The sequence below is a fragment of the Solanum pennellii genome, chromosome 5 (genome assembly GCF_001406875.1).
Source record: "Solanum pennellii chromosome 5, SPENNV200".
In the NCBI taxonomy this organism is placed as follows: domain Eukaryota; kingdom Viridiplantae; phylum Streptophyta; class Magnoliopsida; order Solanales; family Solanaceae; genus Solanum; species Solanum pennellii.
Window position 1 is genome coordinate 64,941,690 of NC_028641.1, and position 14,995 is coordinate 64,956,684.

Genomic DNA, 14,995 nt, shown 5'->3' on the forward strand with positions numbered 1-14,995 from the left:
AGTAAGTAAGTGACCAGAATGGGGTGTTAAAGAAGGTGAGACAAGCCTCACTTACACCTAATCTACTATGTTAAAAGAATACTCACTTATGAAGGTGTTAGAATGTGTGAGCCAGTCTCATTAACACCAAAGGATGATATGTAAGGAAAATTCACATTTCATCAATGTAAAGTAAGGATGACCAGTCATCAATAGAGTAAGTAAATCTCAATCTGAAAGAAAGCCTCCATAATGCTTGAGTCAACACTAGAAGATAAAGAAGAAATGAACATTCACGTAATGAGGTGAATAATTATGTTAATCTATGATGCTAGATAAGAGGCTAAGATGAATGGTGATACAAGTCTCAACCAAGCCTGAGTAAAGGTCACTAAAAGTACTCACCTAAGAGAGTGTTGAATAACAAGAGATAAGTCTCAATCATATACTCTATATGTAAGTGTAAGGACAATGCACACTTAATACTAATGACGAGATGAGAAATCATCTAATAAGCAATGATTCCCTCATGTTAGAATCCAACTTCCATGATGTATGAGTTGAATGTAATGGAACTTTATACTGAGCACCGATAGGCTAGCTATGAGCGGTGATGCCTTCCTTCGGGAAGGGCGGAGGTTCACGTAACTCTCATGAGATGAGACTGTCCGACATGTCGGACATGAGTCTCCTTATATATACTAGTCTTTGAACCTATAGTGCCAATATAGGGACTAGCAGGGTTTGACTCCCTATATACGCTAGCATGTTCGGGTCAGTTTGGCCGGTGATTCCACCACTTTTTTTGTGTGGGGCAGACACTGGATTTCATGATGCTCAAATGATCTATGTTGGTTAAGGTTAAAGTTCCCAAAGAAATAACGAGTCTAGCCTCAAAGAATGAAAGATAATGAAATGAACAATACCGAAGGTGTTTGTGCAAGACAATCAGGAGGTGAAATCAGATTCAAGTAATGACATTAGGTCATTCTTGGTCATTGCACTTCATGATCCCGATGAGAGTCTTAAACTTCATCCTAGGTATAGCTGGTGTTTACATCAGCCTACGAATGAATGAAATGAATAATGTGAAGTACGAATGAACGAATGAAGTAGACTTTGTGTTTGCTAAAGAAGGCCCTCGGGTTGAGGTCCCATATGTTGAGCCATCACTTGAGATTTCTTAATGCTACATCAACGATTCCAAAGTCTCGTGTATATGAAATGTATAATATGTAAAACATGAAATTAATGAAATCAATGGCATGATCAATAGAGAATTTCTTATGAAAGGTAATGAATAATAGTGTAAAGAATGACTCATTCTAAAGTAGGTAAATCATTCCTTAGTCCTTGGGTTACATACATCGATTCATTGTGGGTATGGGACTACAATAAATCATTGCACTTGTAAGTAAAACAAAGGACCAAAAGAATTATTGAACTAAACAATAAAAAGAGGAAAAAGACTAAAAAATAATCTAAGTGTACATAGATGAGATCTCGGCCTAAGAGGATAAAAATATACATCATATTCATACATCAATTCACAACTAACGATTTAGGAAAGTCTAGTGACTAGGCATTCCAGAAATAGCATGTTGTTTAGGAGGATCTTTCTTTTATCAACATAGTCTTATGTGTATGTGTGAATACAACCATAATTAGTACAAGTGGTGTACTAACCCCTACTATTTACTATTTTATATATGCAGGTTAACGGACAGATTGATGACTCTTGCAACGGTTTGGACTTCAGCGTTTCTCCAGACCATTTGGCAGGTCCTCTTGATTTTGAGGATGCTACAGTTCTAGTCTAGCCTTTGTTTTAGACAAAGCCAGTGGATGTTGTCCCTAGCGTTTCTTTTGTACTTTCATTTCGAAGCTTTTGTAATAAGGTCGTATTTGGCAAACGTATTTATGATATATTCTTATTCTGTTTCGAATTGATTCTTATGATAGATGGTTGTTACATTTATGTTAAGATTAGTATATGATGAATTCATGAAATAACTATATGAAGTCTATGTATACTTCATACGTTTAAAAGTTTTAAATTTTCCGCTAAAATTAACCATATGAATGTGATGAATGCAAGATGAGGCTTGTCTGCGACCTCTGAGAGGTCAACGACGCCGGTTGCGATTCGAATTCCAAAATCTGGGTCGTGACACTATTATACCCAAAAATAGTTATATAACCTGTGTAGGGCCAAGTTAGCATGTGGGGTGAATTTCCCATTCACCCCATAAATAAGCAGCTTGCATGGCAGTAAATGAAGGCCTGCATCGACAGACCCAACGACGGGGCGTTGGTCCATCGACAGCCACCCTGTGCCTTTCGTCGTTTGGGTCTGAGGCTGTCATGTGGCTACACCTTCTCCAGGCTAAGTGCTCATCGACGCCTTCCTATCGACGGGGCGTCAGTCCACCAACGGCGCGTCATTTGAGCTCGTCGACTGACACTGCAAAGGGAGTGTTTCGACAGCCTTTGGGTCCTTCTTGTTATGAAGTCGTACTCGGGCGTTTCCAACATAAATATATACCTTAACATGTTGAAGACCTTCCATGCAAGATTCACCCAAAATGAACACGTAAAACACATCCAAACATGCAAGGCACACTCAAGACACACATGAACGTCTCAAGGGCTAATTTTCGAACGTCTTAAACGTTCTTGGACGTTTGACCTCCAAACTTTGTGAAACTCTACACTGCTTATAAACATAATTATAACTTATTTTAAGACTTCATAATCTCATGAATCATTCAAAAACACATAAAAGCATCTAAGGCCCCTTTGGTGACTAGTCGTCAAAGTCTTGGTCGTCCCTTGACGTTTGACTTCCAAATCACCTCAATCTTTAAACACTGCCTCAATACCTTATTATAAACCATTTTATGACCTTATACCCTTATTAAGAATATGTTAGGTTGTATAAACCTTAACTCATTTTGGGGGTCTTACAATATCCCCCACTTGGGAACATTCATCCTCGAATGATACTTAGAACACTTTAATCACAACAAGGGATTCAATGAATCATAGATCATCTTACCATATCATGACATCACCACATAGAAGTAAATTCACCAAACTTACAAGGAACACAAACTTCAAACCACTTAGCACTTCACGCAACACAAGCAAGGCCTACTTTCAGTCACTCATGCTCATCACATCAAATAGTTAGGCACTTCCCATGTTCATAGAAGGAACATCCTTCTCCTAATCATAAAATGGTCATTATATTTCAATTCATTTAGGGCTCATCATACACCTTTCTGTAAATCACACTTAGGCAGTTTCAACAACACTCAAGAACAAGTAGACACTCGTACTTCAATGAACATAGACTTGAAGTAAATAGGTTAACAATGTTTTTTATTAGTTAGACCTAGTGCTATGAGGGTCATACTCAACCATACCATGCTTACATGTGTCCATGGAGGAATGTAATTCTCCTCAACATGCTTACATGTTTCGTGAGTTCATACCCAAGCAGATGCACAACGATCATCTTTACTGTAACATGAGAATTTCTCAACTTTTAATCATGGAATGCTCAAACATCCTTTCTAGTGAAGTCTAAATGGTAAGTCACACCAAGCACATCACAATAAATAGGAAGCCTTTTCACAAAAATGTCAATTTCTAACATAGCAATAGCCTTCACAGTAAGCATCATTTAGGGGAAGTCTTACGATTCATAGGCACACACAAGGACAATAGCTAGACATGCCTTCACTTTTTCAAGAGTGAATCTACAATCATGCTTTCCAAACCATACAAGTCACATAGATTTCAAGAGACTCAACATATAATTTATTTTAAAGAGGCTCTCTTTCTCATTATAAGGCTAAACGTTACGTATCAAAAGTGACTTTAACATGCTTCTTACCTTATCGCATGAAGCCAAATGCATGACTAGCATATCAAGATGCACAATTAACATGAGAAAACCATAAAGTTAATTGAAAAAAACCATGAAGTTAATTGAAAATTTCTCTTCAAGTACTTTAGAATCTTCAAAATACTATTAAGATAGTGTCAATCAAGACATACGAAACATGTGAAGGTCATGCAAGTCATATTTTAGAGAAGACTCCTATCATGAACGAGTTTACTAAAAATTATTACATTCAAGCTCAAGTAAGAATAGAAGTATCTATAACCTTACTACTCACATCACCATCCCCCACTTAGGCTAAACCCAATTAAAAGCAACTTAACCAACCTTAAGAGGATCTTAACTTAACATCCTTCATTTTCATCACCCTAAAGTGTTACCTCTTTAGAAGGAATTACAGTAAGCCAACCAAGGCATTCAAAACCTTATCATCTATTCAAATTATCACAAAATTTTCAAGTTAGACCATACTATTCAACCACATAAAGTTTTTATACAATATCATAGACACCAAGGTCATACAACATTAGGGAACACAATTGAGAAGACTTAACCATAGGATTCTTCCTTTTCATTTAACCTTACAGTAAGGTGACTTCTAGGTCAATCAAACCCACATCATCACCCTACAAGGACAACATGCTACCTTTGCTTCTAAGACCAAGCCTATACAAAGACTTCAATCGATACAAAACAATCATGAAGGTTCATAAATATAAACAAGGAAAACATTTTAACCATTATAAACATACAGTTAGGCAACGTGCATCTTTACAATTTAAAATATTCCTAGCATGCTTTAACCATATCATAACATATAATTCCCAACATAACATGCTATTTCACATAAGTCTCATATGTAGCCACAAGGGACATCATATCAACATATCATTGCAAAATTCACCTTCACACATACTCATGAAACGATAAAACCAAGATAAGCATCAAAACTCACCTTTTCTCCCTCAAGCATAGAGATACAATCATCCAAGCAATCACATCTAAAATACTACCGGACAAGAAAAATAAGAGAGAGATCTTATTGAGTTAAGTTCTATGGCACGACATGAGAATGATGAAGTGGGGAAACTCTATCGTCTTATAGCCTCTCGCTCATAGATGTGTCGCGATTCACACCGATGATCGAGACTCTACTAGACGTGGCAATATGAGACTTTTAGAACCTAAAACCACTATCATAAACCTCATGATCTGATACCACGTTTTTCACATCCGGGGACCACCCCCTAGAAGTAACATGACGTACTTGACCTCTCGCAGATCTTATACAAACCCATAGTTATAATTCATCGCATTGTCATATAAAATTTAGCGGAAAAATAATTTAAAACTTTTCATAGCACATCATATGCTAGAAATTTATCTCATAACATATATACAAAATATCATAAGTACATATTTAGACCTTAAGTCTCTTTTCCATCCTACCAACAACATTATAAGGGTAAAATAGGGACACGGCCCTTATAACATAATACACAACTATATAATTCATAAAACATTACAGTAAGCTAAATATTAGGATATCCTTGGACTTAATGATTCATTTCCTTGAGCTTGGGAATCACATATCAAGTTCCTCAATCATATAGGCATCTTTAAGCATCCATAACCTACACTTTGTGTAAAAAGTAGATAAGGATAAAGTTAGTACAAGAATGCACTAAGTATGACAACCATGCATTTAAAAAGGGACATTTTCTTGAAATCGTACTTCATGCCTTTTTTAGTAAATCTTCATAAAACCTTTATATAATAGCATTTATATCATTCACATGCTTCATATATACATATTCAAAGGCTAAATATCATATAAGATCTCACATAGAATTTAATCAATATTTTATGTCACATTACAGTAACCAATTTTCCATTTACAATAAGCATATTCTTCTTTATAGTGAACCTCTCCTTTTAACTCATTAGCCTCCCAATTAACCCACTAGTGATACTTGGTGCAAATGCATCACCTTAAGGCCACAAGGAAACCCTACATACATTCTACAAAAGTCATCATATATCATCATAGAAGTATAGCACATGATAGACACATTTAAGCCAATACCATAAGAATATTACAGTAAGCTACATCAACTTGCACATATACTAACTTCACTTCACATCAATGCATTATAAGACCTTACTCATAATCCTACTCTAAGTCTACTAGTACAATGTTTATGTGAAGCCCCATAACCTTACACATACTTAGTAAACATATCATAAGACCACAAGCCTTAACATTCTATTTCATACATCAACAAGTAAGTGAAGACAACTTAATTCATGTCAACAACCTTCATCATATAGTCATTAAGACCCACATGGGGCATATAAAAATAAGACCACATCATATAGACTCATACCATGCACATCTTCATAACAAGTAGATAAATACTAGCATGTCATGCATAAAGTCATAACCATAACATACACCTTAGATCACCTTCCTAGAACTCCCTAAGAAGCCACTTGTGCAACGTCTAGGAGGTTTCATTACTTCCACCAATCCTAAGTAACCTACCTTAGGTCATCCTAGTTAGGGTCTTAGTCATTTACTTCCATTGTCCATTTCACTTTAGGGAAACTATAGTCTTAACCGACACTAAGACCATGGGTTATTAACATGGAATTTGGTATTTTAGAGCCTTACACCAATGGAAGGTGTTCTCACCTAGCAAAGGTAGAACATTAACATACATCATAGTAAGAAGCCACTTGTGCAACGTCTAGGAGGTTTCATTACTTCCACCAATCCTAAGTAACCTTCCTTAGGTCATCCTAGTTAGGGTCTTAGTCATTTACTTCCATTGTCCATTTCACTTTAGGGAAACTATAGTCTTAACCGACACTAAGACCATGGGTTATTAACATGGAATTTGGTATTTTAGAGCCTTACACCAATGGAAGGTGTTCTCACCTAGCAAAGGTAGAACATTAACATACATCCTAGTAAGGTTGGGCAACGAAACGGGATGCATCGGTACCATTCCGGTTCGTCTCGATTCGATTGCCTACGGGACGGGACGGGACATCCTGAATGGGGACACGAAACAAAATGGAATCGAGGTTTGGTACCGGTGTACCGGTATTTGTTTTATCCCGGTTTATTCCGATTCTGGTTCGGTCTGGTCCGGTTCGGTCCGGTTCCGATTAATTAATATTTATTAATTAATTTATATTATATATTTATTAATTATAATTTATATTTTATATTTAATAATAAATACTACCCAAATAACCCAACTATATCCTATTAGTATTACATTCGAGACTTAGTTGAAACAGAACAATTCCTAGAAGGTGGCTGCATAAACCATGCACTCTACTAATAGTTGTAAATTTAAATTGTAATTTGTAATAAAAAATTAAATAATTAAATTGATATTTTTAATTTGTGTAATTGTTTTATTCTTTTTTTTATTTAATTTTTTAAAATTACAAATTTAACTTATTTAAACTAGAAGTTATAAATATAACTTATAAATTATAACATATTAATAAATAATAAGTAATAACTTATAAACTTCAAAAGATTTAAATCTTGAAAACTTAATTAGGCTTAACTTGCAAACTTACTAAGTAAATTTTTTCAAAAAAATATCTTTATAATAAACTTATTACATTATAAATTTATAAACAATTAATTTAAACATATAAAAATTAAAAAAATATTCATATTTTCGTAATTCAAAAAAACCATTTTTTGAATTTACTAGATGTATCAACCCTTTTGTTCCATCCCGTACCATTTCGGTCCGTTCCGGTTCCATCCTGGTATATAGTGGGATGGGACGGAACTGAGTATCCGTCCCGGTAATTCTGATCCGATTCATCCCAGTACCGATCAACGAACCGGTCAACTCGTCCTGTTCCGGGTCAATACCGGTTTGAACCTCCGGTGGTCCCGTTCTGACCTTTTCCCAGTCTTACAACCTAGCATACTAAGTGAATTCACTTGCTAGATCCTATGTGGCAAGCATAGTTTATGGAACTAAGCAATATACATGAACCTCTACATGCCCATTGGCATTGGAGCCTTAACTCATGAGAATACATGGGTGAACCTTCCTCAAAGGGAAGCCACCACATCATGTGAAAACATAGGTGAATATTCCTCTAAGGGAAGTCAAACCTTATGGGAACTCAATGGTGAATATTCCTCCAAGGGAAGTCAACAATCTATGAGAAACCAATGGTGAATCTTCCTCATGGGAAGCAAACACCTCTCATTGTCAAGTTCACTCGGTGCTAAGCTATGTTCCCTTTTATTAAAAGCCTTGAGTACTTTACTTAATACAACATAGGCTTAGGATATTGATTCCTTATATGCTTATAGAATATTCAAGCACCTATCTTGTTTTAGGGTACACATGAGCACACCTTTCAAGGCCCCTCTATTGACTAGATCTTCATACATGTGTGTGTGTACTTGTATCTGAGCGAACCTTTCACATAACACATAAATGTCATACATGTTCATATATCAATACATAAGTCTATAGGAGTAACTATATGAGCAATCATTTCATATCAACACTTTAAGACACTATGCACATTCATATTTCATCATATCATATACTTAACATCATAGCATATAAGACATATGCATGGCATGTCCTTCTATTCATTTTCATGTTCATAGAAACCAAATCTAGGAACTATCCTATCAAGGCACACATGTGCAATGCATAGACAAGGTCCCATACCCTTGCCCATACTAGTACACCTATCAAGTCATTCTAGTTAGTGGACTACGTAACATACTTCACATACATTTACCTTACATGCATTGTAGTAGACATTTAGTGAATATGAGATCAACCTTTCATTAGACACTATGAACCTTTACTACCTTGCAAGCATGCATAATGTGTGAGTGAGTGTACATTAGTCAAAATGATCACATAATGGCTACCAACAACAAATTTGGGCACCGACCCTCCTAAGAACATATTACACTTTCAAGCATAGACCACACAACACAATTTAATATAGGAGGTAAGCTAACTTCATATTACACTTTAAGACTCCTAACATTAGTTATTCACACTTTACATAGGGGTAAATGTGTAGGAGTCATCAATCCTTAATACTTCATTAATGGAATCACCTACACATGATCTTAACATAGATATATACACGCTTATATAATAGTCATACAACCTAGATCACAACTAGAATAGGAAAATAAGCATGAGGCTTCACATTGTGTGATCTTCATAACCACACAGCCATATATTCATCAATTTGCCTTCAAGGCCATAGTTAACACATATATAATGACAATAAGGTAAACACCGCCACCGTAAGTGGACCATACCACACAATGACATACAAGGCTTCATCAACTATCAATACTATAAGAAGAGAAGAGAGGAAGAGTCATTCTTACCACTTCATTAACCTTCGATCATAATTGATCAATATACCCTTTTCATCATCAATAAATTATAGGGAAGTAGCTAAATATGTGTTTAATCATGAAATAAACCATGTACAAGTGGCTACAAGATCATCCTATCAGATAATACAAGGCATCCCATATATACAAGAAAGTAGAGAGTCATAGATCACTCTAATATTGTTTACTTTGATTACCATGATTAACATTTATAATATAACAATAATACAAACCTAGGGCAGTATCGAAAGACATAATAATCAAGACTAAATCATGCTTCATCTACCCTAAATTGAGATCACATTATGTTCATAGCATTATCAACCTTTAGGCTAAAGCATGTTGATTAATCCTTATCAAGATTCCTTTGATTTGAATATCAAAGGTTTATACCCACAATTTACTCATAACATCAACCTAAGACAGTATCTATAATCATCTTCACCTAATCGAATTCAACATTTAATCATTATAAAGGCAATCTCACAGCGAACACCTAGAGATCTAAGCTAGTCATATTCAGATCTTCATAAATTGATCCACATGGATCCTTCATCATCAATACACGTAAATAAAAGTATACATAAGCAATTCAACATAATAGAATCACAATTCAATCAATGACAAGCCATGATCACAATGCCCATGCAAGGGCTAAAACTAGTTTGGGATGGGACATGGGTTCATCATGAAATTGGATTGAAAATCATGTTAAGACCAATACACTATCATCAATTCATCATGATTAAGCCTTTGAAGACGTTTTGAGAAAGAACCCATGGCTAGATTGAAGAAGAAGAGATTTGATCATATTTTCTCTAAGAAATTTTGAGATTAACTCTCCAAGTTAGAGGTTACTTATAGATGAAGGATCACCATACCCTTATATATATAAAAACCTCTAAAAATTGGTTTAAAATCCATGGAAATACCATCTACACGCTGACCTGGAACTTCACCTTTAATGGAGGTTTCTAGAGAGGCTTTTTGGGAGAGGAAGGTTTGATTTTGAATGGAGGATTGGGTAAGGGCTATTCACTTTTGTAATCAACCTAATATACCTAAAAATAGTTAAATAACACACCTAGGGTCAGTTTAGCACGTGAGGTGAATTTCCCATTCACCCCATAAAAAGGAAACGTGTATGGCAGTAACTGAAGGCCTTCATCGACGGACCCAACGATGGGGCGTTGGTCCATCGATGGCCACCCTGTGCGTTCCGTCTTTTGGGTGTGAGGCTTTCAAGTGGATAATACTTCTCCAAGCCAAGTGACCATCGACCCCTCCCCATCGACGGGGCGTCAGTCCACCAACGGGCATTATTTGAGCTCGTCGATTAACACTGCCAAAGCAGTGTTTCGACAGCCTTTGGGTCCTGATTGTGGGCCCTTTACATATTAACATGTTGAATACCTTTAATTCCAGTTTCACCAAAAATGAACACGTAAAACACATCCAAACATGCAAGGCACTCAAGACACACATGAATGTCTCAAGGGCTAACTTTCGAACATCTTAGACGTTCTTGGACGTTTGACCTCCAAACTTCGTGAAACTCTGTACACTGCTTATAAACATCATTATAACTCATTTTAAGACTTCATAAGATCATTACACATTCAAAAATACATAAAACATCTAAGGCCCGTTTGGCGACTAGTCGTCGAACGTCTTGGTTGTCCCTTGACATTTGACTTCCAAATCACCGCAAACTTAACACACTGCCTCAATACCATATTATAAACCATTTTAGGACCTTATATTCTTATGAATAACATGTTAGTATCTATACACCCTAACTCATTTTGGGGGTCTTACAGCGACGCTTCTCGGGTAGCTTTAAGATGTGTCCTTATATAACATGGGAAGGTGATTGTCTATGCTTCAAGGCAACTCAAGGTGCATGTAAAGAGTTCTCCGACCTATACTCTTGAATTGGCGATCGTAATGTTTTCTTTGAAAAGTGAAAAATTACCTATATTGGGTGCACGTTTATGTGTTCAGCGATCACAAGAATCGCCAATATGTGTTTACTAAAAATAACTTGAATATTTGACAAAGAAGATGGTTAGAGCTTCTAAAAGACTATGACATGAGTGCCCTTTACCACCCCAGCTAAACCAATGTAGTTGTGGATGCCCTTCGACGAATGTCCATGAGTAGTGTGGCCTATGTAAAGGATAAAAACAAAAGAGTTGGTATGTGATGTGTATAGGTTGGCTCTGTTAGGTGTCCAACTAGGAGATTTTACGAAAGGTGGTTTCATGGTACATAATAGTTTCTAATCATCTTTGGTTATTGATGTGAAGTCCAAGAAACACATTGATCCTATTTTGATGGAGTTGAAAGAATCCGTACTTAGGAAGTACCTTAAGGTTTTCTCCCACGGGGGAGATGGGATACTTAGGTACCAAGGTAGATTGTGTGTTCTAGATGTGTATGACTTAAAAGGCCAAATTTTAGAAGAGGCTCATGGTTCGTGGTATTCAATTCATCTAGGAGCCACAAAAATGTATCATGATTTACGGGAAGTCTATTGGTGGAATGGCATGAAAAAGGATATAGCGAGTTTTGTGGCCAAGTGTCTGAATTGTCAACAAGTTAAGACTAAGCTCTTAAAACCGGAAGGTTTTTCCCAAGATACAAATGTACCCACTTGTAAGTGGGAGGTTGTCAATATGGAGTTTGTTGTGGGTTTGCCTCGTACCCGAAGTCAATATGATTCTATTTGGGTCATTTTCGATAAACTGACTAAATCATCCCATTTTATTCCCGTCAAAGTTTCCTATTCGGCGGAAGACTGTGATGAGTTGTACATCAATGAAACAGTAAGGTTACATGGGGTTCTTTTGTCTATTATTCCATATCGGGGTACTCATCTTTCACTTTTAGAAGGCATTCCAAAATGTCTTGGTGCTAATGTTAAACTTAGTATCGCCTTTCACCCTCAAATGAATGGTCAAGTGGAAAGCACCATTCAAACCTTATATAACATGTTTAGGGCGTGTATTATTGATTTTAAAGGAAATTAGGATGATCATCTACCATTAATAGAGTTTCCTACAATAATAGTTACCACTCAAGTATTGTCGTGGCTCCGTTTGAAGAACTATATGGTAGAAGGTGTAGGTCTTCTGTGGGTTGGTTTCAAATAGGAGAATTCACCCTAATTGATCACGATTTGGTCTATAAAGCCATTGAAAGGTCTCAACCCATTAGATAAAGGTTGAAGACGGCTCAAAGTCGGCAAAAGTCCTATGCCAATAATAGAAAGATGGATCTAGAGTTTGAGGTTGGTGATTGGGTCTACTCGAAAATCTCGCCTATGAAGGGTGTAATGTTTTTCTATAAGAAGGGAAGCTTAGTCCTTGGTATGTGGGACCATACAAAATCTTGAAACGTGTTAGAATGTTGCTTATGAATTGGACTTGCCTAGTTAATTGAGCCGGATTCACCCATTGTTTCATGTGTCCATGCTCAAAAGTGTATTGGTGATCCGGTATCCCTCCTTGCTTTTGAGGTCTTAGGAGTTGATGAGTGTCTATACGTAAAGAAGTTCCGATATATATTTTGACCGAAAAGTAAAGAAGTTGATAAATAAGGAGGTAGCCTCCGTTAAAGTTTTATGGAGGAATCATTTAGTCGAGGGTGCTACTCCTTCTACTCTTATTCAAACTTGAGGTAGTTCCTCTTAAGATTCAATGATTTGGGATTCATGTGTATTATGTGAGTTTTTCATGATTTTCTTATAATGTGCATGTTCACAAATTGAGTTTTTATGATTTATATATTCCTCATGTTGATTTGCTCTTTAGTAGGATGATTGCATATTTGACTTCATGAGATGTTGAGTTGAACATGCTTATTTATGTCCATGATGAAAATACTTTGTTATGTTTTGATGAAATTGTATATTAGCTCCATATTGTTGCATTGAGATTGTTTTGAGTTAGAGAAGGTAGTTCCTCCTAAAACGATATGAAATGATGTGTTTTTGTGCATATTGGGTTCTCGATGTAAATCATACTTCCTTATGATTCCATTGTTTATGTCTTGAGATGCTGTTGATGTTTCCTCCCATAGATTATGCATTTTTGTTTTGTTGCATATATAATGGGTTGCTAGTCTTGAGTCTTTAATTTCGTATGGTGTTTAAAGCGTCACTCGAGGACGAATGTTCCTAAGGGGGAGATAATGTAACATTACAGAAAATGGTGGGTTAAAATAAAGCCTAAACGTGATGATGAACGTCTTGAATGAGAGTTATAGGAGTCAAGTCCATGAGGCAAGTGCCATGGAAAATGGGCCAAGCTAAAGCGAAAGGCCAAGGTTGTCCCTGGCCTTTAGCACAATGCCTTACCCTTCACGAGTGAGACCCCAAACCGTGGTCCTCACCATCGCTCATCAAGGTGGGTCATGGTCTTGCCTTGGACATGAATAATTGTCCACCACTTTTCCTAGCTACTGCCTCAAACATTACGGCCATCACCACGGTCCGTGGTCATGGTCACGAACATGGGAGGTGCTCGTGGATTTGCCTTATGCAAATGACCTCAAGTGGTGAGGCTACTGCCTCAAAGACCACCAGACGGACCACGGCTCGTGGAGCCCTCGTGGTAATGTCTTGGTATCAAGTGACTCATGACACCGAAATTGAGTTATTTCCCCAACCTTCACAAGAGGGACCATGAGTTCCTCCATTGAAGAACAACAAGAACTTGAAGAATAGAGCTCAAGAATCCATCTTCTAAACTCCAATTCATCGGCAAAGCTTAAATTAAGGTATGAGAATCTTTATCCATGGAATTCATTTATCCATGGATTCCTTCAACTCTTCATTTTCAAATTTGTAGATTCTTCAAGAAATTAGGGTTTTCATTCTGCCCATGGGTTCTCCTAAAATGATTTTGTATAAGTTAATTGTCTTTTATTATGGATGATTTGTTGTATAATGGTGATTTTTATGGTAAAACTCTCCATGAACCCATGTACTCCCCCATGACCCCAATTTCATGAATTGTGATGGGTGCATTGATGCAAGATGAATACAATGGATTGTGTCTATGATAATTTACAATTTGAATATTGTTTTATGCATGCCTAGTGTAGTATTATAGGTTTAATTATGAGACATGATTAATGATCATTGAAGGGGTAACTTTATAGGGTTTGTACATGTTGATGAAAGTTATGAATGAACTTATGATTCACTTATAAAGTGAAGATCCTATGAATAGTGTGTAGAGTTGTGGTATTGTTGAATGATTTGCCTCCCCTTACCCCTACACATGATCATGTATGAATTGTATAGGATGGTGATAATTTTGTTCTGTTGATTGAAAGACGATTTTTGTGAAAAAAATATGAATGTAGTATGAAAGGATTACTCATATGTAAATGATGTTTTTAAGGATGACATTTAGTTCTCACTTTATTGAATCTATGAGCTATATTATGAGTTGAAATGAATGAAGGGCAAAAGTGAACCTTCAAACATTTAAATTCAATTCTATACTAATTACCTATAACCTGGGGAATAATTCTTAGCACCGAGCGGATATGGAAAACGAGGTAGAGGCCTTCCCGTTAATACAATAGGTCGGGTATGATCTCATTAAATGGAAACTCTCCTTTCACTACAATAAGTAAGTTTTCTAGAAGCAATATCCCAATATCATAAC

The 14,995-nt window shown here is 36.4% G+C and overlaps 1 long non-coding RNA gene across 1 annotated transcript in view; it reads right to left on the reverse strand.

Annotated features, from left to right (window-relative positions):
* Nucleotides 1-5,259: 5,259 nt before the first annotated feature.
* LOC114077357 overlaps nucleotides 5,260-14,995 on the reverse strand; it is a 44,369-nt gene continuing 34,633 nt past the window's right edge. The window contains exon 2 of the long non-coding RNA XR_003578665.1: nucleotides 5,260-5,523. This is a non-coding gene — a long non-coding RNA (uncharacterized LOC114077357). The remainder of the gene's footprint in view (nucleotides 5,524-14,995) is intronic.